Below are 23602 nucleotides of genomic sequence, written 5' to 3'. Positions count from 1 at the left end.
TCAAAAAAAAAAAAAAAGAAACTTTAAAATACTAATTTGTAAATATATGCTTATTTGTTAATGCATTTAATAACAAGATTTAATAACAACATAACAACTATATATCCAAAGTAGCAATGAGTATAAATTATGTTTTGGGATATCCAAAATCCCTGTAATGTGACATGAATATATCTATCGTTTCTATTGGTGAGAGAGATATTGTTAATATTAATGTGATGTATGGCCTATATTCTTAAATAAATAAAATTACAAATTTCAGTTTGAAGTTAATGAAAACAGATTTTTTTTCATCCAAGTTCATGGATCTTCTTACTCTCCTGAATTAAGAAATCAAAGCTAAACTTAAATGAGTCACACACAGCTAAACAATTTTAAAATTCATAAATGCTGTCAAAAAATGCTTAAGCAATATATATATGTTTCCCTTGATTAGTGTGAGATATTAACTTTCATATGAATATTATGAATAATGTGAATATTCACTTTAATATGAATAATATGAAGCAAGACTCCAAAAATAAGCATAGATCTAGGATCCCGGGAGGTGTTAAAACAACCTTGCCTGAGTCTCATGACAGTAATCAACAAATAATAGTATTATTTGCCCATAATAATAATTCAGTTTGTATGCATCTCACAAAGGACTAATATCCAGAATCTATAAGGAACTCAAACAAATCAGCAAGGAAAAAAAAAACAAATAATCCTATCAAAAAGTGGGCTAAGGACATGAACAGACAATTCTCAAAGGAAGATATACAAATGGCCAACAAACACGTGAAAAAAAAGTTCAATATCGCTAATTATCAGGGAAATGCAAATCAAAACAACAATGGAATACCACCTTACTCCTGAAAGATTGGCCATAATTAAAAAATCAAAAAAGAACAGATGTTGGTGTGGATGTGGTGAAAAGAGTGCACTTTTACACTAGTGGTGGGAATGTAAACTAGTCCAACCACTATGGAAAACAGTGTGGAGATTCCTTAAAGAACTAAAAGTAGAACTACCATTTGATCCAGCAATCGCACTACTGGGTTTCTACCCAGAGGAAAAGAAGTCAATATAAGAAAAAGACACTTGCACACACGTCTCTAACAGCACAGTTCACAATTGCAAAAATATGAAACCAGCCTAAATGTCCATCAGGCAACAAGTGGGTAAGGAAAATGTGGGATATACATATATTATGGAATACTACCCAGCCTCAGAAAGGAAAAAAATAATGGCATTCACAGCAACCTGGATGGAGTTGGAGACCATTATTCTAAATGAAGTAACTCAGGAATGGAAAAACAAACAGGAATGGAAAACTAAGCAATGAGGACACAAAGGCATGAGAATGATATAATGGACTTTGGAGACTCAGGGGGAAGGTTGGGAGGGAGCCAATGGATAAAAGCGTACACATGGGGTACAGTGTACATTGCTCAGGTGACAGGTGCACCAAAACCTCAGAAATAACCACTTAAAAAATTTTCCATGCAACCAAACACTACCTGTTCCCCCAAAACTATTGAAATATAATAGAAATAAAAGAATAAAAAGTAATAATAATTCATTTTGACATGACAAATATTAATTGAGCAGCTACTATGCTAGACACACTATTGATGTTTTAAAAAATAAGTTTTAAAAGTGAATAATTCTGTGTAATTTGTTTGTGCAGCATTTATCATTTTCAAAGCAGTTCTACACACATCTTTCATTCAAATCTAATTACAACTTCAAGGGGCAAGGCAGGGTCTGGAGACTTATTCATTAATTCTGCATTCCCACAAGAAATCCCACTCTAGACCCATGATAAATACTCAATAAAAGTAGACACTTTACTCCACCCTTATCCCCCAAGCAAGCCCCTCAATTAGGGCTGCCAGGTAGAATACAGAATGTTCAGTTCAATTTCAATTTCAGATAAACAATTTTTTACTCTAAGTATATCCCATGAAAATGATTTTTAAATATCTATAATATGGGACACACACATTTTTTTAAGTATTTGTTGTTAACCTGGATTTCAAATTTAACTGGGCATTCTGTGTTTTTACTGGCTGAATTTGGCAACTCTTTCCTGAATTTTTCTGCCCAGGAGCTCTCTCTGCTGCAGGAACTCAACTATCAGGAGGAAAAGTCCGGAAGGATAGGGCTGTCAGCACCCCTGTGAGCAGCCACAGCGGATGGAGTTTGGTGGTAAAGGCACTCACTTCCTGTCTCTCTGGTGATGATTTTGAGCATGTTCTACAAAGTCTTTCAGATGGTCCCAGTAGGTTGGAGCCCAGTTGCCCTCAGTGGTAACCTACCCATTAATGTACCCTGTGTTGGTTTCCTTTCCTTCCCTACCTCACCTCCCCACTCCCCTTTCTATGATTCTTAGAGTCACCTCCCAAATAAACCTTCACATTTACATTCTTGTCTCATGGTCTGCTTCTGAGGGAACTCAAACTAAAACAAAATGCTGATTGAATTAAATCCTCAGTTGCAGATGAGAGGTTCAGGGAGCATGCCAGATGCTGAAGGCACCAAGATGGATAGTGATGGGCCTTCTTATTCAGCCCTTACTCAGCACTGCCTCTGGCTACCAAGCATTGTGCTCCTATCATATACCAGCCCCTGGGAGTCTCCATTTACATGCATCTTGGCTAACCCTTTCCACCGTCCTGCCTGGTAGCTATCATTATGCTCAAATTGCAAGTGGGGAAATTCATGCTCAGAGCGTTTTCCAAAGTCACACAGTAATAGAAATGCCATCTTTGGACGGGGAGCAGTGCGTCACACCTGAAGTTTCAACACTTTGGGAGGCCAAAGCAGGCAGATTGCTCGAGCTTGGGAGTTTGAGACCAGCCTAGGCAACATGGCAAAATCCCATCCCTACAAAAAATACAAAAATTAGCTGGATGTGGTGACATGCCTGTAGTCCCAGCTATTAAGGAGGCAGGATTGCTTGAGCCCAGGAGTTCAAGGCTTCAGTGAGCTGTGATCACACCACTGAACTCCAGCCTGGGTGACAGAGTGAGATTCTGTCTCAAGAAAAAAAAAGAAGTGCCATCCTCCTACAACACACCACCTCCCTGTGACCCACAGACAATAATACAACAGGCTTTAGGACATGACTCTCTTGAAGTACTGAAAAGGGAGTTGAGAACACACAACAGTTATACATGAAAAATAACTAGTGACACAAGAGAGTAAGGGAAATGTGTGACAGGCAGTTCAGAGAAGAAGTCCTATGGGGTTCAGAAGAGAGACAAGGGTCAACTGGGAATATTACAGAAATCTTCTCGCAGGCGGCTGGACTTAGGCTGAGCCATAGTGAATGGATTAGATTCAAATGGGAGACTCAGGGAGGGGAGAGAGTTGTGAGTGAGAAGGATGAATAGGCACCGTGCAGAAGCAGCACTGGGCATGTTTGCTGTGACTGTAAGCAGAAAGATGGCCTGAGGACAGGATAGAGGGGACCAGGCCATATTATAGAGGCCTGGGGACGCCAAGGGCTATTGTTTGAATATGTGTCCCCTCCAAAACTCATATTGAAATGTAATCCAATGTGGCAGGATTGAGAGGTGGGGCCTGTGGGAGGTGATTACATCATGAGGGCTCCATCCTTACGAAGGAATTAATCCATTCATGGATTAAGGGGTTAATGGATTAATGGGTTATCACGAGAGTGGACTCCTGACTTTATAAGAAGAGAAAGACCTGAGCTAGCACATTCATCCCCTTGCCAAGTGATGCCCTGCACCACCTTGAGACTGCAGAGAGTCTTCATTAGCAAGAAGGCCCTTAACAGATGTAGTCCCCTGACCCTGAACTTCTGAGTTTCTATAACTGTAAGAAATAAATTCTTTTTCTTCGTAAATTACTCAGTTTCAGTTATTCTGTTGTAAACATAAGAAAATTGATTAAGACACCAGGTAAAAAGTACGGAGTTCATCTGAATACATATATGGAGCAAATGCAGGCTGTGAAAGTAGAAAATTGACATAATCAAAATAAGATTTTATCAGATTCATCTGGCAGTACAGGGCAGGATTACTTGAAGTGAAGAGACTAGTTAGTAGACTCCTGACAGGCTGTGTCTATGGTAATAAAGATCTCACCCAGAATAATGACCAGGAAGGTGTAAACTACATTACAAAGCAGGAGTTGTCAAATCTGATGGGTCAGAGAGGAGAAAGAATAAAGAAAGCTCCTTTACTGTGCTTGGATAATGGGGAAAATGGAAACATTAACAAGAAACTAGAAAGTTGTACATAAGAAACTGACTAAAATAACTCTTAAGATACCATAATTTCTCTAAAAATTATACATTGGGAAGATTTTTCTGAATGATATGGAATTATAGATATGTTCCCCCTTGGTGGACAAAAGTAACTCAAACCTTTGGGTGAGGCGCTATCTCTTCTCCTCTCTCCCCAACACTCTCCATGACCTTATAGAACCAAAGCCAATGGTTATTGAGTGTAGAAGATATCTGCTGTTTCTGCCTGCTCAACATCCCCTCCCCCTGCACCTGGAAACACCATTTGTATTTCTTGTAGAGATTGCATTCCATGCAGCACATGTGCGGTTGGACCCATTCCACCTTGCCCCCATCAATGTCCTCCCACCCTTAGTCCAGCTACAAAAAAGGGCACATAGCCCAGACCTGGCCAATTTGTTCACCCCATGCCATGTGCATAGCACAGTGATTCAGAAAAAGGAATGTGGCTGGAGCCAAGCCAATCACTATCCATGAAATTATTCTACAGAAATAACAGGAAGCACTTCTTTCTGCTACAATTAAAGTCCATATTAGGAGGTAGGAGTTCAAAATTAACACTGAAAGATTAAAGGATGAGATGCAGACTAGGAAAGGGCCTGGCTAAACCTGGAGAAGAGAAATTCTCTCAGGCCTGCCTCTCTGTAGACCAGTCTGTTCCACTGCAGGAAACCTAACTGCTGACAACCCCCAATTTGTCGTGGGTGTCAGGGAAATCTGAGAAAACAAGCGTATCCAGCCACACTACGAACCCCTAGACCCAGCCACATCTGAAGTTAGCTGAGCTTCTGAACTTTCCAACTACGTCAACAAATTTTTTTCTTAAAGAAAATAAAATAAAACTTTGATCACTTGCTACCAAAAAAATTTAAGTAGCTAGCTTTACTAGCTTGTTATCAAAATGTGGTCTGCATGTGCCAACAGCTCAATCTTAAAAATCACATTACTGAAGTTCTTCCTTCCTTGACCACCCCAAGTGTGTTACTCCTCCCCTCTCTCTGCCTTCCATGCCTAGTTTCTTTGCAGTTACCTTGAATAACTTGTAAAATGTTGCTCTAGTTGCACACCCTCCTGTGTGAGGCCACTAACAAAGGAAGATCTCCAAAACAGCTTCCAGACAAGGAAAGCAACAAATGGCCAAGCCCAGATGACAATCACAGTCCCAGCTAATATCTTTATTGCATCCTAGTAAATACCTGAGCAGAGAAGTCAGCCATGCCATGCCCCAACATCTGACCTACAGAAACTGTTAGATAATAAATATGGGTTATTTTAATCCATTAAGTTTCTGGTAATTTGTGACTTAGCAATAGAAAACTTATAGAGGACAGATGCAACAACTTATCCCTCACCTCAGAAGGGATATTTTCACATGCCCAAAATGAGTAGGCTCTTAGAAAATTGGAATGGAGACATATTGGCAGATTCCAATGAAGTTGGGGACCTGAACCTCTAAATTTGGTTGAGCCTTCTTTGTCAAGAGAAGCAGCTCTTCCAAGTGTGTCTAAGGAATTTAGTATACCTTGGTCTGAAGAACTTTCCTGGAATAGTGCAGAGGAAAGTATCAAAGCCTTAGGAAGATTGGACTTGGAGCTCCATCCTCAGACACAAAGACAAAAGCCTTTGAAGAGACTATTGAACCAGCTATTCCAATCACATCAGGTTAAATATCTGTTAAAATAAAATAAAATAAAAAACAGTGTGAGTGTGAGTGTGTGTGTGTGCACACACGTGCATGCACATGCACACATTTCCTGGTGATTCTGCTCCTCTGGCTCAATCTATAGTGGTAAAGTTGAGGTCATGGTCACTAATCCAAGTTTAAGGTGCATCCTCCTTATCCCAAGGCTTGATGTTCTCATAATGTACCTTCCTTAAAGTGTCATTTTCTACCTGCCTGGGAAAGGCAGAAGTCACACCTATCTTTCTCAATTGGGTTCAAGAATTTCAGGCCATAAAAGGCAATTTTAATAAAATCACCATGAGTTATCATCCGTCTGTCCTTTATATATATAAAGAATGTTGGCCGGGCGCAGTGGCTCATGTCTGTAATCCCAGCACTTTGGGAGGCCAGGGTGGGTGGATCACGAAGTCAGGAGTTCAAGACCAGCCTGGCCAAGATGGTGAAACCCCGTCTCTACTAAAAATACAAAAATTAGCCGGGCATGGTGGCGGGCACCTGTAATCCCAGCTACTCGGGAGGTTGAGGCAGAGAATTGCTTGAACCCAGGAGGCGGAGGTTGCAGTGAGCCAAGATTGCACCACTGCACTCCAGCCTGGGAGACAGAGTGAGACTCTATCTCAAAAAAAAAAAAAAAAAAAAAAAAGTTGCAAGAAAATCTAAAATTTGTCTCCTTTAAAAACATTGCATAAAGCCAAGTGCAGTGGCATGCACCTGTAGTCCCAGCTACTTTGGAGGCTGAGGTGGGAGGATCTCATGAGCCCAGAAGTTCAAGGCCAGCCTGAGAAACATAGCAAGCCCTGTCTCAAAAAGATTATCATTATTATTATTACATATTTTCTCAAAGTATTGTCTTGATATTTCCCTTTATTTTGTGTCCTTTTGTTTAAGAATGCAAAATATCTAGGAAAAGATGGTTGCTATCATTTCGGCTTTTGAAAGAAACACAAACTAGCTATAGCAGTTAGGGTAAAATCAGAGAAGCAGAGCCACTAGAGTATTATGGGAATAAAAGATTTATTATAGGAATTAGATCTCACACAAATGTGAGAGCAGCTGAGAAAGTGAAAGTCAGAGAATTTAAGAAACAGTCATAAATGAATCCTCTGAAAGCACTGGCATGAGTAGGTAAGCTGGAGCTTGCAGGGAAATCTGAGACACCAAATATACCCAGCCACTTCAGTGAGACTGCAAAGCGGGAGCTCTCAGAGAGGTCTATGGGAAGATGTTCCCTTTGTGTAGCTACCACCCCTATGGGTTTGCAGCCAAGCACCTGGGTAAGGGGTAGAAGGGAGTGAGTCTGCTTTTGGTGAGTTGTGCTGGCAGTCAGGAAGCCAAGCTGGACAGTGTGGAGGAGAGGAAGAATAAGCGGGGACGTAGACACCTCTGTGTCTAACTATCTGACGATGACGACCTTCCAAGAATAATGGTCTTTGCTTCTTTTCCACCTTCCAAATCTTGTGCATCTTCCTCTATGGCCAACTCTAACCCAGAATTATGCATGAAATGTAATTCCCAGCTTACCCCACCTGCCATGGTGTAATCCAGCACAATGACTAAGCAAAAGATGAATTTGTTATTAAAGTCCTGGGGCTCCTCACAGAACTGAGGACAGGAATGAGACTGGATCTCAGAATAACTGGAAACATGAGTTCAGATACCAACAAGCTCTCAGGGTATCTTGCCTCTCTTGCTGCTCTCAAGTTACCTGCTTGTTTACCTGCCTCCCTTTAGACTGGCCTGTTCCATGGCAGGAAACCTAACTGCTGACAACTCCTAAGCATGATTCCTTGCAGCTTCTTCAGACATGTCAAGGGAAGAGAGACTCAGCTCTGTCTCTTCATGCCCAGTCCAATAAATTCTGAGAAGGTACTCACTGGCCAGAGGACTGGGTCACATGGTATCACAGCTGCTCCTGCTACGCCATTGTGGATAGGGGAGGGGAGAACGGTTTTCAGAAGAAAATAAATGTGGAGCAAAGCAGCTCCATCAGCGTTCACTGCAGGTGGTAAGGTAACATTATGTCTCACCTAAGTCCCAAAACTAGGTATAGTAAGATTGGCCTGGCTCCAAAGAGGGCTCCTTGACTTCCAGTGTTCCAAGGGGCTCCAATCACTCTGTTTGTCATTATGCCGTGGGCTTTCCCCCAATACTGCATATCAACAAACTTCCCATGCTATAGTCTACCATGGCCTTTCTCACTTCACAGGTGACAGAGACACAAAATGACCACCAATGTACACACCTGGAAACAACTCTGCCTCCTGGCACAGTGCTTTTTTCCTTATTACACACCGCCTTGCATCCTTGATCATCCACTACAGTAAATATGATAAAAAGATACTTTTAATTTCTTTCTCATAGAAAAAGCATAACGTGTTCACCGTGGAATACATTTAGTTTAGCGTAATCAAAGCTAAAATTTGTATGTGTTATAGTCATGTAAATTGCTATTGACACTACTTCAGATTCAAGAACTTCTACCAGAAAGGTCAAAGCAAAATGGAACAACAGCTTGGAAGTTCATTACTGTCCTCCAGAATTTCATTATTGACGACTAACACATATTGAGCATGCTATTACAAGACACCGTACCAGGCAGAATGAATAGATGTAAGTGTGTAAGACATAGTCCCAGCCTTTTAAAATCTGGCTGAGTGGGCTGGGCGTGGTGGCTCATGCCTGTAATCCCAGCACTTTAGGAAGCTAATGTAGGTGGATTAATTGAGGTCAGACATTCAAGACCAGCCTGGCCAATATGGTGAAACCCCGTCTCTACTTAGAAATTACAAAAATTAGCTGGGTGTGGTGGCAGATGCCTATAATCCCCAGCTACTTGGGAGGCTGAGGTGGGAGGATTGCTTGAACCTGGGAGGTGGAGGTTGCAATGAGCTGACATCGTACCACTGCACTCCAGCCTGGGTGATAGAGCAAGACTCCATCTCAGAAAAAAAAAAAAAAAAAAAAAAAAAAACCTGGTTGGGTGAATGGAACACAGACATAGACTACAGCCAACCATTTATGGTAGCCTATGAAAGAATGAATACCCTAAATGAATGATACAGAGTAGGAAGTAATCTCTGGGGACTGCAACAGTCAGAAAATGTATCATGGAGGAGGTAGGAATCAAAGCCTGGATTTTATTTATTCCTTCAATCATTCCATCATTTGCTCATTCATTCAACAGTTCTTCAGTTGGGCATCGTGCTTAATGCATGTAAAAGTAAATGGGCAATGGTGTACGCCCGGGATAAGAGCAATAAGAGTTATGGGAGATAATACGATTCTAAGATAGTACAATTCAAATGTGCAGTGTACTCTACTCTTGCATCCACCTGTCACTTGTTGAGTGTCTCTTACCTGCTAAAAACTCTGCTAGATCCCTAAATGAAGTAAAAGTCTGGTCTGCAAAGACTCACAAAACATTTAAATCATGTCTTTGTAAGAAGAAATGCCCAAATAGTCCTTGTTGTGTAACAAGAGGACTTTGTATCACACAGTGTAGGCTCAAAGAAATGGTACAAGGGGAACACGATGTGTGCATACTCAGGATTCTTGCCGTCCAACTCTCAGAAAGAATATAACTGGATACACCATGGTTGTGCTCCAGGAGAAGGCCACAGGTCCCCTGCCACTTTGCATTCTTACAGAAGCATTAAGAGGGACAGGGATCACTCAAACAATTTGGGCAATCCAGCCTAGCTAGCATAAGAAAAAAACATCCTTTCTCAGATGTTAATTTGCATATCAGTCCTGGGTTCAGCTAGAGGCCTTGAAACTTATACCCCTCCCTGCTCAGCCACCTAGTTGCCCTGTTGAGGGAGAGCCACTGTGCTCATCCAGAAATAAAATAGTTTAAGTCTTCTCAGAAATGTAAGGTGAGATGGGAAGATAGACTCATAGATGGAAGTTGGGTAAGTGAGGGGAAAGGGGTTAGGCACTTTTTTCTTTTAAGACAAGCTCTCTCTGTGTCACCCAGGCTGAAGTGCAGTGGTGCTATCATGGGTCACTGCAGCCTCGACTTCCTAGGCCCAAGCAATCCTCCCGCCTCAGCCTTCCAAGTAGCTGGGACTATAGGTGCGTGCCACCACACCCAGCTAATATATTTTTTTCATTTTTTGTAAAGATGGTGGGGGGGTCTCCCTGTGTTCCCCAGGCTTATTTCCAAAGACTTTTTTTGTTTCTAAGACAGGGTTTCACTCTTTTGCCTAGGCTGGAGTGCAGTGACGCAATGTAGTTCACTGCAGCCTTGAACTTCTGGGCTCAAGCAATCCTCCCACCTTAGCCTCCTGAGTAGTCAGGACGACAGGCATGCACCATCACCACTGCCTAATTTTTTTTTTCTTTTTTTTTAGAGACAGGGTCTCACTATGTTGCCCAAGCTGGTTTCAATCTCCTAAGCTCAAGTATCCTCCTGCCTTAGCCTCCTAAAGTGCTAGGATTATAGGCATGAGCTACCATGTCCGGCTGGGCATTCTAAACAAGGGGCTGGCATAGGCAGAGGTGCAGAGCCAAGAAAATGGGTGTCTAGTTCCCCACAGTAACTCAGTATATTGCTCAGTATAGTGCTGAGCAATAGTGGGTGCTCAGTAAATATTTTATTGGATGGCTGAAAGACATTCAGGCCACCTGCATGCCTAGGGCTCTTCAAACTTGGTGCATAAAAGGAGTAGCAGTGTATTAGGGAATATCCAGAGCACCAAGACAAAAATGGCCACAGTTTTACCAGATTTATTGGTAAGTAAATTAAAACTCTAAACAATATGTTTGCTTTAATCTTATATGTTATATATGAGTGCATGGGTATACACATGCACATAAATTGCAAAGTTCCAATAAATTCTTCAAATAAAATATAAGATTTGAGATAAATTTGTCTTTTGTGGTACCTCCCAGCAATACTCAGACCCCTGGGAAACAGGTATTCAATCTTCTCTGCCATTAGGGATATAAAAGTGGAAAAGCTTGAAAAGTAGTACTAGATTCCTACTGAGCAAAAGAAAAAGGAAAAAGTGGTGGCTCACGCCTGTATCCCAACACTTTGGGAGGCCAAGGCAGGTGGATCAGCTGAGGTCAGGAGTTCGAGACCAGTGCCATGGCGGAAAACCTGTCTCCTACTTTAAAAATACTACGCAGGTGGAAGGAAGAAGCCACTTTGATGCTGCAAAATTATTGCCAAGAATCTGTTCATGGAACACTGTGGAATAATTTTTAAAAACGATTAGTGATCATATGATTCAGTCAAAAGTCCAGCTGAAAACACATGATAAATTAAATCGAGTGATTCGAAGAGAGTTTAATAGGTTATTCACAAAGCGTGGGCGAGGGAGGCATGGAAACTACTCTGGATGGTGCAGTAACGGGACAAAAAGGAGGAAGGAATGACTTCTAACGGGAGGTAGACAGGCTGTGTGAATGAGCCATCTGAAAAGAGCTGCGACCTTCTGTGCAGGAATGAGCCCCCAGAGGGGAGCTGAAACAATGAATGCTCAACCTCCCTCTCCTACCTTGTCTGATCTCTGTTACACCTGCCTTGGCCAACCTGATGCAGCTTTCAGAGGACAGGGAAGCCTGTTGTAGTCCAAACAGATGAGCCTCCCAGGGCATGGAGTACAGCAGAGAAGGAGCATGGTGGTGGGTATCTGTAATCCCATCTACTTGGGAGGCTAAGATAGAAGAATTGCTTGAACCCAGAGGTGGAGGTTGTAGTGAGCTGAGATTGCGCCACTGTACTCCAGCTTGGCAACAGAGTGAGACTCCGTCTCAAAAAAAAAAAAAAAAAAAGAAAACAGTGATTGAAATAGTAACCAAAATATAAGTTGTAAGATTTCTTAACTTTTCTTGAAAAAAGAGCTGCCAGTTAAGGCTAAAGAAATCTGTTTATTTAAATCAGCAATAAACTAGATTATGTGGTCTCTAAATAAATATGATCTTTCATATTATATATGTAAGATGTATTTATAAAAACAATATAAATATTATAAACAGAAATATGAGTTAATATCAATAAGCTTTCACAACAAGAAAATGTCTAGTGTCATAAACCATCTTTGGGGAAAAACAAAACCCTGCTAGGTATGAGAGTTTGTAACTGTATATTCATATGCACATGTACACACATATAATCTCCCACACTTAAAATAATCTAATTAAGAAACTACAATCTCCTCTTAAAGTTGGAAATTCTTTCAGGCCATGAGTAAAGACAACAATGGTATGGCTAATGCAATATACAGTAACATACAATACAATACAATACAATACAATACAATACAATACAATACAATACAATAAATACAGCATATTACAATGCAATGCTGACACAACTGCTAGAATGGCAAGAGGTGCCTGTAGCTCGAGAAGGCTGGGCTACCAGGCTTCATTTTGGTGTTATATTTTTTGGCATAAAAGTGTACTAGTCTTCGGTTTCAAACTTTGTTTTCGCTCTGCCTTCCTTCACCTCTTTCAGAAAATACACAAGGCTCGGCTCTGGGTTCCCTGAGCAAAACCAGACTGGTCAGCTTCATGTTGCTGTAACTTTCAGATCTGGATATTGTCACCCATTTGCTCTTTCCAAAGACAGGGCACCTATTTCAGGACACCTGTCCTGTTGTTGTACTTTTTTTTTTTTCTTTTTTTTTTTTTTTTAATGCTGGTGACGGTGTAGCTGAAAATTCAAATGGAAAAGAATTTCAACGGATCAGCATCTTCTTTTCCACTGATTTTTTTCTAAACCGACTCTTGAGAATGTTTCTGTGCCAGATTATTAGTCTGTGGCACGGCCTATCTTATCCCTGCAAGCCCTTTCATAATCAGTGTCGATGGCCACAGCGTTCATTCGACCCATGGTGATGAGAATCAAACGTGAAGATGATTGAAATAATTGGGTCAAATCTGCAGCAGGCCATTTCGGTGGCCACAGGAGAATGAGGGCATATTCAAAAATCATAATGAATCACATTCTCTGCAGGTAAAATAGGAATGATGATGACGTGGTATCAGCCAATTTCAGATGGACACTAGCAAGAAAAATGTAAATGATTAATATTTATATAGGTGCAGAATAAAAATAAACAATACTGTATCATATGAATGTAGGTAGATTTATGTCCCAAACATCTAATTTCCAGCTCATTCCCTTTCACTTAAAAAAAAAAAAAAAGGGAAAAAATGTTATGCAGTAATGGAAGCATTGGGGAATTGGAATATTTTGTGCTACGGTGTGTTTTAAATATTTTCTCTTTCATTACGTCAGGTTGGAGGTGTACATTTATCCCACTAAATCCATAGATCCTCAGACCCATGCTCCTGCTTTCCCAGCCTTGCTCCGTACCCTGGGAGGCTCACATCCTGTTTTGGACTACAACAGGGCTTCCCTCAGCCTCTACCAGAAAGCACCAAAATAAAGGTTTGGCCCAGGGGCCAGTGGCAGGGGTCGACAAGGTAGGAGAGGGAGGTTAGGCCTGTTGTTTCCGGCTCCCTCTGGGGGGAGCTCATTCCTGCACAGAGGTGCTTGGCTCTTCCAGGGTAGGCTCATTCACAGCCTGTCTACCTCCTGTTAGAAGTCATTCCTTCCTCCTTTTTGTCCTGTTACTGCACCATCCCAAATGGTTTCCATACTCCTCGCCCACACCTTTGTGAATAACCTATTAAACTCTCTTCAATCATAAATTATTACCATATTTTTATTCAGACTGACTGAATCATATGATAACTAATCATTTAAAAATTATTCCACAGTGTTCACGTAAAACAATTCTTTGACAATTACATCAGGTGTGGTTAGTTCCCTTCACCCTGCACATGGTTTCCACTTTGACCATGGCCTGAGTCACTTGTCATAAGTGACTCTATTTTGATATTTATGATCACAAACATCCCTACATATCAGGCCCCTTCTTGGGGAGATAACGTTAGAAGGAGAGTGGTTGGGTGGGCTACACATGAAAAATCTACTCTAGTATCTCTATTTCCAAAATCTTTACATTTCTCCCTCTATGTTATGCCAAGGAAATTTTAGCACTTCATCTTCCCTTTCACATGTAGGCTTATGGAAGCAGACGGTAGAACTGTGGATATTAAAAGCTAGAAAAGACAGGTGGGTGGGGAGGAGGGAGAGAGGTTAATGAATACAAAATTACAGCTAGAGAGGAGGAATGAGTTATGGTGTTCTGCAGACATTAGGGTGAAAATGGTTAACTACGATTTATTGTATATTTTCAAAAAGCTAGAAGAGAGAATTTTGAATGTTCATAGCACAAAGAAATGATAAATGCTTGAGGTGATGAATATGCTGATTACACTGATTTGATCATTACACATTTTACACATGTATCAAAATATCACATAAATATAGACAATTATTGTGCATCAACTGAACATAAAAGGAAAGATTTTTAAGTACTTTGACCTTATTTAGTGTTGATCAACACATTGTAGGTTTCAGTCATCTAGGATCATTCCCAGCTGCTCCAGGTAGCAAGGTTTGCTGAAGTAAGGGAAGAGAGTGCAAGAGGTTCTCACACCAGCAATTAAATATTTCAGCCTGAAAGTGATACGTGTGACTTCACCTCATAACCTATTGGCCAGGACCACATGGCCCCAGTTGCAAGGAGGACAGCAAAGGGTAATCTTTCAAGTTCCTAGAAGGAGAAAAAAAAAAAAACTAGATATGTGTGAGCATCACAACCAGGTAACCTAGAGCTGTCTGCAGAACACCAGAACTCATTCCTCCTCTCTAGCTGTAATTTTGTATTCATTGACTAACCTCTTTCCCTCCTCCCTTTCCACCTGTCTTTTAGAGGTGATGAAAAGTTACAATATTCATACAGTTTTCAACTTGGAGGATTGTAGTCGCTGTATTTTGAGTTTTTAGTTGTTTCTCCCTCCCAATTTCTCACATCTTAAATGTAACTACACTAATATTTTAGGTTTCAGGTGAGAGTATGTCTGAATTGACACCAACTCACAATAAGACATGAGTCTTAGCCTTTTGCTCATGCTCAGTTTACAAAATAGTTTATTGGTACCTTCTGGGCCTGTTAGGGCTGCGTCTCATAATTGCCATTTCCATTTTACAATGGAATACTACTGGGCATGCCCAGTTTTATGGTTCAGTGATTAGATGAGAGTTTGTGGTGGCTGCTTTAGGTTGTCCAGTCACTAGACAACCAAGTACTTTGTTCTGGGACTTGCCAGAGTCTCCAAACAGCATCTCTGCTGCCATGCACAGTTCCAATGCCATTGAATCCACTAGGTCATAAGACTCAAGTGGCATGTCAGCCTTCAACCCAGCCTGGACGTGCTGCAGGTCTTATTCTTGTTCCAGGACTTCCTTAAGACTGGAAGCTTATGGGTTATTTCCTCAGTTGGTTAGTGCAGCATGCCCAAATGTGGTATATGCTGTCACCAAAATCCAGAGGCTTATCAAATACAGTGCCTTTTTCTTTGTGGTGGAGGGTGCAAAGTCCTGCCATTTGTGATTTCCTAACATGCTACAAACCACTGGACCCTTTTGAAACATCACCAAAGTGGTGGCAGGGCCCTAAACTTTCAGAGGGTTTAATCTCCTACCCTTTGCATATATATTTTCTACTTCCTTCTCACTAGGTCCAACAAACAACATGATCATCAATGTAAAGAAATTGTGTGATGTTCCACAGAATACAATAAAGATATACCCTTGTCTCTGCTATATAAATACAAACTGCTTCTGATTTTGACTACTGGTTAGGATGGGAAAGAATGCATTTTCCAGGACAACAGTTGTATGTCAGGTGCCCGGGGGTATAATTTGTTTCAGTAAATATCCTGTATCCAAAACCATAGCTGCAACTAATGTCACCACCTGATTAGGTTTGCAATAATCCACTGTCATTTTCAAGGCCTGTCAGGCTTTTGTTCCAGCCAAACAGAAAAGTTTTATGTAGATACAGTAGGAATTACTACCCCTGCTTCTCTCAAGGTCTTTAAGGCAGCAGTAATTTCTACAATCCCCCCAGCAGGATCGCTTACTGTTTACTAGCTTGGTGAATTGTTTGGGAAGAGCTCCAGAGGCCCTAGATGGTCCTTCCTTTCATAGTAGCCTTCACGCAACAGGACAGGGAACCAGAATGGTATCCTGCTAGTTACCAAGTATATGTGTATGTATATGCATATACATGTATGCATATATGTGTGTGTATGTATTCCCACCATGTATAATATACACTGGATGGGCCTGCAATCCCAGTAGGTCCACTGTTACATGAATTGGAGCCACAAATTCATCTAACACCTGACATCTGTAAGCCCTACTTTGGCAGATGATTGTAATGTTTTTGGTCTCTGGCATAAGTGCAAAATCAGAGCCAATCTGTGATGGTTCCCAGTACATTTTAAATCCCCTGCTGCCAGTCCGCAGACCCCTGGGTGAATAGCTCCAGGTCACCCTGTGGAAGACTTGGGAGGAAATCCACTGGATATACTATGGCTAAACTACAGAGTTCTTCTTCAGAGGCACCTGGCCTCCACCTCTGTTGAGGGGCTTCATCCATCCACTGACTGAGTTCTGAGACTATGGTAGGGAGCCACGAATCCTAACATGGTGTCTAGTTTGTTTCTGCCCAGTAGTCCTAGAGGTCTAGGTCAACTCAGTGGACCTCAAGCTGCTCCTTGATTTCATTTCAAAACACTCCTATGACCATTCCTTCTCCATGATGCGTTGTACTAACTGCACATAAATTTGTCTTTGTATGTTAACATCTCCCACCTACCCTCTACCTCTCTGGAATCCCATTTTCTCATTGGAATCACGACATGCCATTTTTGCAGCATTTCCATTGTCTTCTCTGGAAGTCAGAGGACAGTTACCAAGGGAGGCCCCTTCCCCAGTGCTTGGTGAAGAGGTGTTCTCCAAACCTCCTGCTAGGTAGTAGCAGAGCTGGTTGCTAAAAACAGGGCTTTGAAGAGGCAAATTTAAAAACTGCCACTGCCACCAGTTTCTGAATGATGAACCCTGGCATTCCACTGGAAGACCACAACTGTGCTAGATACCTCATTCTGCCTTCCAGCATACCAAGAGAGTGCATTATTAGGGGAACCTAGTCACTATTCAGACCCTTAGTGGCAAGGGAGTTAGGGAAATGTAGTTTCTAGCTGGATGGCCAGGTGCCTAACTGAAACTCTTTTACTATGACAGAAAGGAAGAACAGATTCAGGGGATAATTTCCACTTCCCCACATTCAACTCTCCTTCTCTACCAGTTCTTTCCCATCAGCATTTAAACATGTTCACAGATTGTTGTTATTTTCTTCCACTTCGGGAGGAAAAGTAAAACTCATTTCCATATCCCTCCTCACTATTTCTCTCCCTTTATTCTATGTAGTTAAATATTATAAAAGAATTGTGAGCTAGGCATGGTGGCTCACGCCTGTAAACCCAGCACTTCAGGAGGCCGAAGTGGGTGGAACTCTTGACTTGACGTCAAGAGTTCAAGGCCAGCGTGGTCAACATGGTGAAACCCTGCCTGTACTAAAAAAATTAAAAACTTACCCAGGTGTGGTGGTACATGCCTGTAGTCCCAGGTACTTGGGAAGCTGAGGCAGGAGAATGCTTGAACTCAGGAGGCAGAGGTTGCAATGAGCTGAGATCATGTTCTGCACTCCAACCTGGGCAACAGAGCAAGACTCTGTCTCAAAAAAAAAAAAAAGTCTTCAAATGCTTATCAGTGTATGCAGAAAAGTCTAAATTTAGCATAGGAAAAGGGGCTCTGGATATTAATACACAATATACAAAACTGAGACCTGTGGAATGATTGAAAATTGAAGACTTATTTCTTTTAACATCACCAGTGTGGTAGGCAGACCATTCTCCCCCAAAAGATGTCCATATTCCAATTCCACAAACTGTGCATACGTTACCTCACAGAGCAGAAAGGGATTTTGTAGACATGGTTAAAATTAAGAACCTTGAGATGAAGACATTGGCCAGGCACAGTGGCTCACATCTGTAATCCCAGCACTTTGGGAGGCTGAGTCAGGAGGACTGCTTGAGCCCAGGAGTTTGAGACCAGCCTGAGTAACATAGCAAGACCCATTTGTACAATCAGTCAACCAATAACAAAGAAGAATTGGGGAAAATATCTTGGATTATCTGAGTGCGCTCAATCTAATTACATGGGTCCTTAAGAGTATAAGATGAAGAACAAGGGATATTACATGAAAGGGACTCAACTCACTGTTGCTGGCTTTGAAGGTGGAGGAAGGGGACTGACCATGAACCAAAGAGTGTGGACATTCTCTAGAAGCTATGAATGAACCTCAGGTGACAGCCAGGAAAGAAACCAGGGCCTCAGTCCTACAACTGCAGGGAACTGAATTCTGCCACTGACTTGAATGAGCAAGGAAATAGATTCTCCCCTACAACCTCCAGGAAGGAAAGCAGCCTGCTGACCCCTTGGTTTTAGCCCTTTGAGATCCATGTTAGACTTCTGACCTCCAGCGCTGTAAGATACTAAATATGCATTACTTAAGCCACTAAGTTTGTGTTCATTTGTTCTGCTGGCAATGGAAAACAGATGTATCTTGTATATCAGATAAGATACTTTTCCCCTTAAATCTTCCTCCCTGGAGACATTGATCACAAACCTGGGATTTCTGAGACTAGAGACCATTTTAAAAGCTTGGTTCTAGGGCAATTGCCGGATGCTTATATCCTGACCTAGACATGGTTCTACGGAGAGGATGAAGCAAGAAGGGAAAAAACAAAGACCTTGCTCTTCTGTTTTCCTCTCAATTCCCAAACAAGAAAATTGGAAAATGCAAATCATAGAATTTATACTATTGGAGAAAAATATCTAGTTCTACCTCTACATCGTAAAGATACCTTATAAGTAGAGGCACCATTTATGGCCCAAACCTGATGGACTCTATTCAGAGATAACGTATACACAGAACATTCCTTTTACAGTGCGGGAGGAGTTACACAGGCATGCAAACCCACACATCCTACCCATAGAAAACCATCTAGAACAGGTGCTCATGAGTTTACACAAGGACACTCAACAGCCTTAAATACACGAGCAAAGTAAAGGTAAAATTCAAGCTCCATAGAGACCTCTCCTCATGTTCAAAGAAGAAAACTCCTCCACACTAGGACAAAATTTCCCATGAATTATCTTTACCTCGCGTAAGTCAAAGCCTTCTTTCTATGGGAATCACCGCAGGCTAGCATCTAATGGACAAATACAATGCATAATAATTTTGATTTAAATCCTAAAAGAATTTATCTCAGTATAAAAATATTTTTCCTTTCTCACATTTTTAATAATACACAGAATCTTCTTCCTAACCAAAAAGACCTTTTCTCCCAAATCCACGGAATTATCTAGTTTTAAATCTGTTAATTTAAGTTTTTCTCATTCCTTTTAACCTGAAACTTGATATTCTAGAAGTATCACTTAAATTGGTCTGAAAATAAAACATCAATGGAGATAAGAAAGAGGAAAAAAAAAGAAACTCTCCAACCAGATAGAGCCACTGGAAAGCTTACTTAGTGAGCAATAATTTATAGAAAAGGTAATTTATTATTTACTATGTAAGTTGTTTGCACCATTCACAGTATCTTCTTCACTCAGTGATAAAGCACCACATATACTTCTAAGGCCTATTGGGTGCTCAAACTGCTTTATCACCTTTCTTGTGAGGAAATTAGAGAACTCAACAGTGACTAATCCAGTAATTCTAGTAACACATCTTTAAAGATGAGGGCAAATGTTCTATTCATTTAAATATTTATTTCAGTAGTTTAAACAAAGAACCTTTATTTAAAAATATATATATATATATAAAAGTTAATATACTGGGGGAATAAATGTGAATCAAGAATGTAAAACTTAAATCTGTAAAGCAGAGGAAGCCATGAGAAACAATTGTTGGGCAAGCCCTGAAAATGTGGGGAATAGTATCTGGAATAAAATAAGAAGCAAGGCCAAGCACAAAGGCTAGCCCACGTCAGAAGCACAGGTAGGACTGCAACTCTCAAATAGTGTGCTGAAGAGTAACAGGGTGCTGGAGTGAACTCATCGAAGCACCTTGGGATGTTTTCTGTGTTAAAGAAACACAGAAACATCTGTCAGATCTTATGTGAATGTCTGTAATTAGGTGTTTGGACCTAATTACTTAATAAGTGAAACTATTAGATATTTCTCTGGCTAAGGGACACCATGAAAAAACTAGCGAGATTCTAAGGGCACCGTGAAACAAGAAAGTTTGGAAACTTCTGCCTTAGGGACATGCTAGGATTCAAAGGACATTGCCTGCTCAGAGTAAAATTAGAGTAGCAGATGAAAAGTGGAAAGGACAGTGCCTCTAGCTTCTGCATACCTAATTATACACAGTGGGGCCTTTTCATAGCTCAATGCTGGCTCTAAAGAACTCTTGTGCTCTCTCATTCTAAATTCACAGCAGGAGCCCCTTAAAAATCACTGAATCTTACTTTCAAACCAGTGAATTTCATTCTTCCTTAATAACAAAAACAAAGCAGTAATTTTCCAGTGTTGATCTTGGGACCAAATAGAGTTCCTCAAATATTTAGAGAAATCCTACTGAGATTTAAGTATCACTTTCTTCATGAAGAAATGAATGAACTTTATGGAAAGATTCACTCTGCAACTTCATAATAGCCCAAAATTTAAAAATTTACTCTAAATCAGGGATTGGTAAACTTTTTCTATGAAAGTTCCAGAGTAAATATTTTAAAATGTTCTTTTACAACTCTTTAAAAATGTAAAAACCAACTGAAAGCAGGCACTTGAGCAGATACTTGTACACCCATGTTCATAGCAGCATTATTCACAATAGGCAAAGGGTGGAAACCCCCTAGTGTCATATCAATGGATGAATGGCTAAACAAAATGTGGCATATACACATAAAGGAATATCATTCAATCTTACAAAGGAATGAAATTCTGATGTATGATACAACGTGGACGAAATTTGAAAACATCAAGCTAAGTGAAATAAGCCAGATACAAAAGGGCAAATATTACAGTATTCCATATATCAGTTACCAAGAATAGTCAAATTCATAAAGACGGAAAGCAGAACAATGGTTACCAGGGCCAGAGGCAAGGGCTAATGGGGAGTTGTTTCATGAGTACACATTTTCTCTTTGGGGTGATGAAAAAGTTCTGGGGATGATTGGGGTGATAGCTGCACAATGTAAATGCAGTTAATGCCACTGAAATACAGTGGTAGGTAAAGTTGAAGCTTAGAAGTGGACAGAAATAGCTTCAAGGTTCAGATTTGAAAGTTTAATTTTACCACTTGTGTTACTTTTATTTTCTTCTCTACTCATTTGGTGCATAGTAGGCCATTTCCCCTCCCATGTGTTGGAAAGGAGAAAAAAGGAAACATTGGAACATTAAGCTTATTCTAAAGACTCAGATCTCTCCCCTGCATGCTTGCAACCTTTAAATGTAACTCACTTAACTCATGGATTAGTTAGCACAATCTCAGACTCTGGAGCCGACCTATCCCTAAAATAAGAAAAACTTAATGGACTGTATGTAGGCTACAGGCAAAAAAAAAAAAAAGTCACTATAAGCAAGAAACTTCTTTCAGATTAGATAAACAGTACAAAAATGTACAGACAAAAGACAATTGTTTCAGTTATCTATTCACTGGAAGAGATGTGTAACAAACAACCTTAAACTCAGTGAAGTAAAACGACAATCATTACCCTCATGAATTCTTCAGGTCAGGACTTAGGACAAGGCAGAGCAGGCATGGTGTGTCTCTGGCCAGGATTAGGGCCTCAGCTGGGATGACCCAAATGACTGAGCGACGAGAATGGCTAGGAGCTGGAATCAGCTTCTCAGCTCACATGACTGGCACCTAGGCTGGGGTGACTCAAAGCCTGGGCTCAGCTGTGACTGGTGACCAGTGTTACCTTCAAGGGGTCTCTGTCTTGGGCTTTTTCACAACATGCCAGCCTCAGGCAGTGGAACTTCTCACAGGAAGACTGAGAGTTCCAAAAGGTAAATGTTCCAGCAGACAATGTGGCACTGCATGGTCTTTCATGACCTAGCCTCAGAAGTCACATATGGTGACTATGACGACTTTCACCAACTTAGATTGGTTAAAATCAATCACAAGCCCACATACATGTAAGAGAGGGAACACAGACTCTATCTTGTTATCAGATGAGTATCAAAGAAGTTGCAGTCAGGTTTTAAAACTACCATGGACATATTTATAGAGAAATGGAGATACATGGCAAAGGGTTAACAGTGTCCACCCCCCAGGATCCCTCAAAGTGCATTTAACTTATTATCTAATTCAAATTAATCCAAACTTATCCTTCAAGAATAGCAAATTCCACCTATTTTCATGTGATGCAGTAACAAACTTCAATTAACCTCTATAACTTGCATCGAAGTTGACTAATATCTTGTTTTTGACCCTAGCACCATCTGCCAATTTTAATCATTTCTTATTTTTCAAACACCGTCAAGCTCAGATCCACCCTCAGGCTTAGGCTAAGTCATATCCAGAAAGAAGGCAGAGAATGCCTATAGCAAGCAAAGCAATTAGATTAGCCTTATTAACAGCATTATGGCTGCTGACACCAGTGGTCATTCCCTATCCTTACTAGACTTTAGGATCTTACAGGTCAAGAGAAAAAAATGAAACAAATGGTGGGCAAATAAAGCTATCAACTTTTATTCTCCAGAGTAAAAACATTTGAAGAACAACTACTATCTATTATCATATTAAAAAATAGGATAGACAATTTCAAAATAAAGCATGGTCCTTAAGAGTGAATAAATTTAACTAAATGAAAAATTCATATATCTTATCTGAAATGCTTTGGACCAGCAGTGTTTTGGATTTCAGATTTTTTCAGATTGGGGAATATTTGCATTATACATACCAGTTGAGCATCTCAAATCTGAAAATCCAAAATCTGAAGTTCTTCAAGGAGCATTTCCTTTGAGCATCATGTAAGCACTCAAAAAGTTTCGGATTTTGGAGCATTCTGAATTTCAGATTTTCAGATTTGGCATACTTAATCTGTAATTTTGGTTTTAATTTCTCTGCTGATCTGAAGAAATTTCACCATAGAAGAATTCCAGTTCGCAAACTGGTATGTGAAATCATTTGTGCATCTGTCTCGTCTCTTCTCTCTTTTGTTTTTTTCTAATGGTTTTAGATTTTTGCTTTAAGAATTCAAAATCTAAACAAGACAAATAAGTAAATGAGTATAATACCATATGAATGCTGTAAGAATACATGGGGAAACAAAAATAAAGGAAGGTCTCACAAACTAGGTAAAAAAAAGTTTGCCCATGAGAAAGAATGGGGAAAATTATAGGCAGCAAAAACAATTGTAGCTGAAAGCACAATCTATGCATACAGCATATCCAAGATAGCCTCTACTGTGTACCAAAAAATAAAGAGTAGTTATACTTGGCTGTAGACTAAGGTTAACTTTCTCTTCATTATTCTTCTCTTTTATGAACTTTAACAATAGAGCAAGTATTAATTTAATGATCAGGAAATGTTTTTTAATTTCAATTTTATTTTTTATTTTTTTGAGACAGAGTCTCGCTCTGTCACCCAGGCTGGAGTGTAGTGGTGTGATGTCGGCTCACTGCAAGCTCTGCCTCCCGGGTTCAC

The 23602-nt window shown here is 40.4% G+C and overlaps 2 long non-coding RNA genes across 4 annotated transcripts in view; both read right to left on the bottom strand.

The window, feature by feature from the left end:
• The window catches only part of LOC103884687, a 69949-nt gene extending 61181 nt beyond the window's left edge, over positions 1 to 8768 (bottom strand). For both annotated transcript variants that reach the window (XR_004182657.1, XR_004182659.1), the window contains exons 1-2: positions 8188 to 8768; positions 5784 to 5932 (exon numbers count right to left, since the gene is read on the bottom strand). This is a non-coding gene — a long non-coding RNA (uncharacterized LOC103884687). The remainder of the gene's footprint in view (positions 1 to 5783; positions 5933 to 8187) is intronic.
• Positions 8769 to 12560: 3792 nt separating this feature from the next.
• Positions 12561 to 17515, bottom strand: LOC116274137. Of its 2 annotated transcripts, none has more exons than XR_004182656.1 (3): positions 17475 to 17515; positions 14347 to 14584; positions 12561 to 12961 (listed from the first exon to the last, which is right to left on the bottom strand). It is a non-coding gene; the product is annotated as an uncharacterized LOC116274137 (long non-coding RNA). The 2 variants fall into 2 exon arrangements; XR_004182655.1 differs by having other exon boundaries at positions 14353 to 14584.
• Positions 17516 to 23602: the final 6087 nt, after the last annotated feature.

The sequence above is a fragment of the Papio anubis genome, chromosome 3, assembly GCF_008728515.1.
Source record: "Papio anubis isolate 15944 chromosome 3, Panubis1.0, whole genome shotgun sequence".
Lineage (NCBI taxonomy): Eukaryota > Metazoa > Chordata > Mammalia > Primates > Cercopithecidae > Papio > Papio anubis.
The sequence above is the reverse complement of the archived record's forward strand: the minus strand, read 5'-3'. Positions and strand labels throughout refer to the sequence as shown.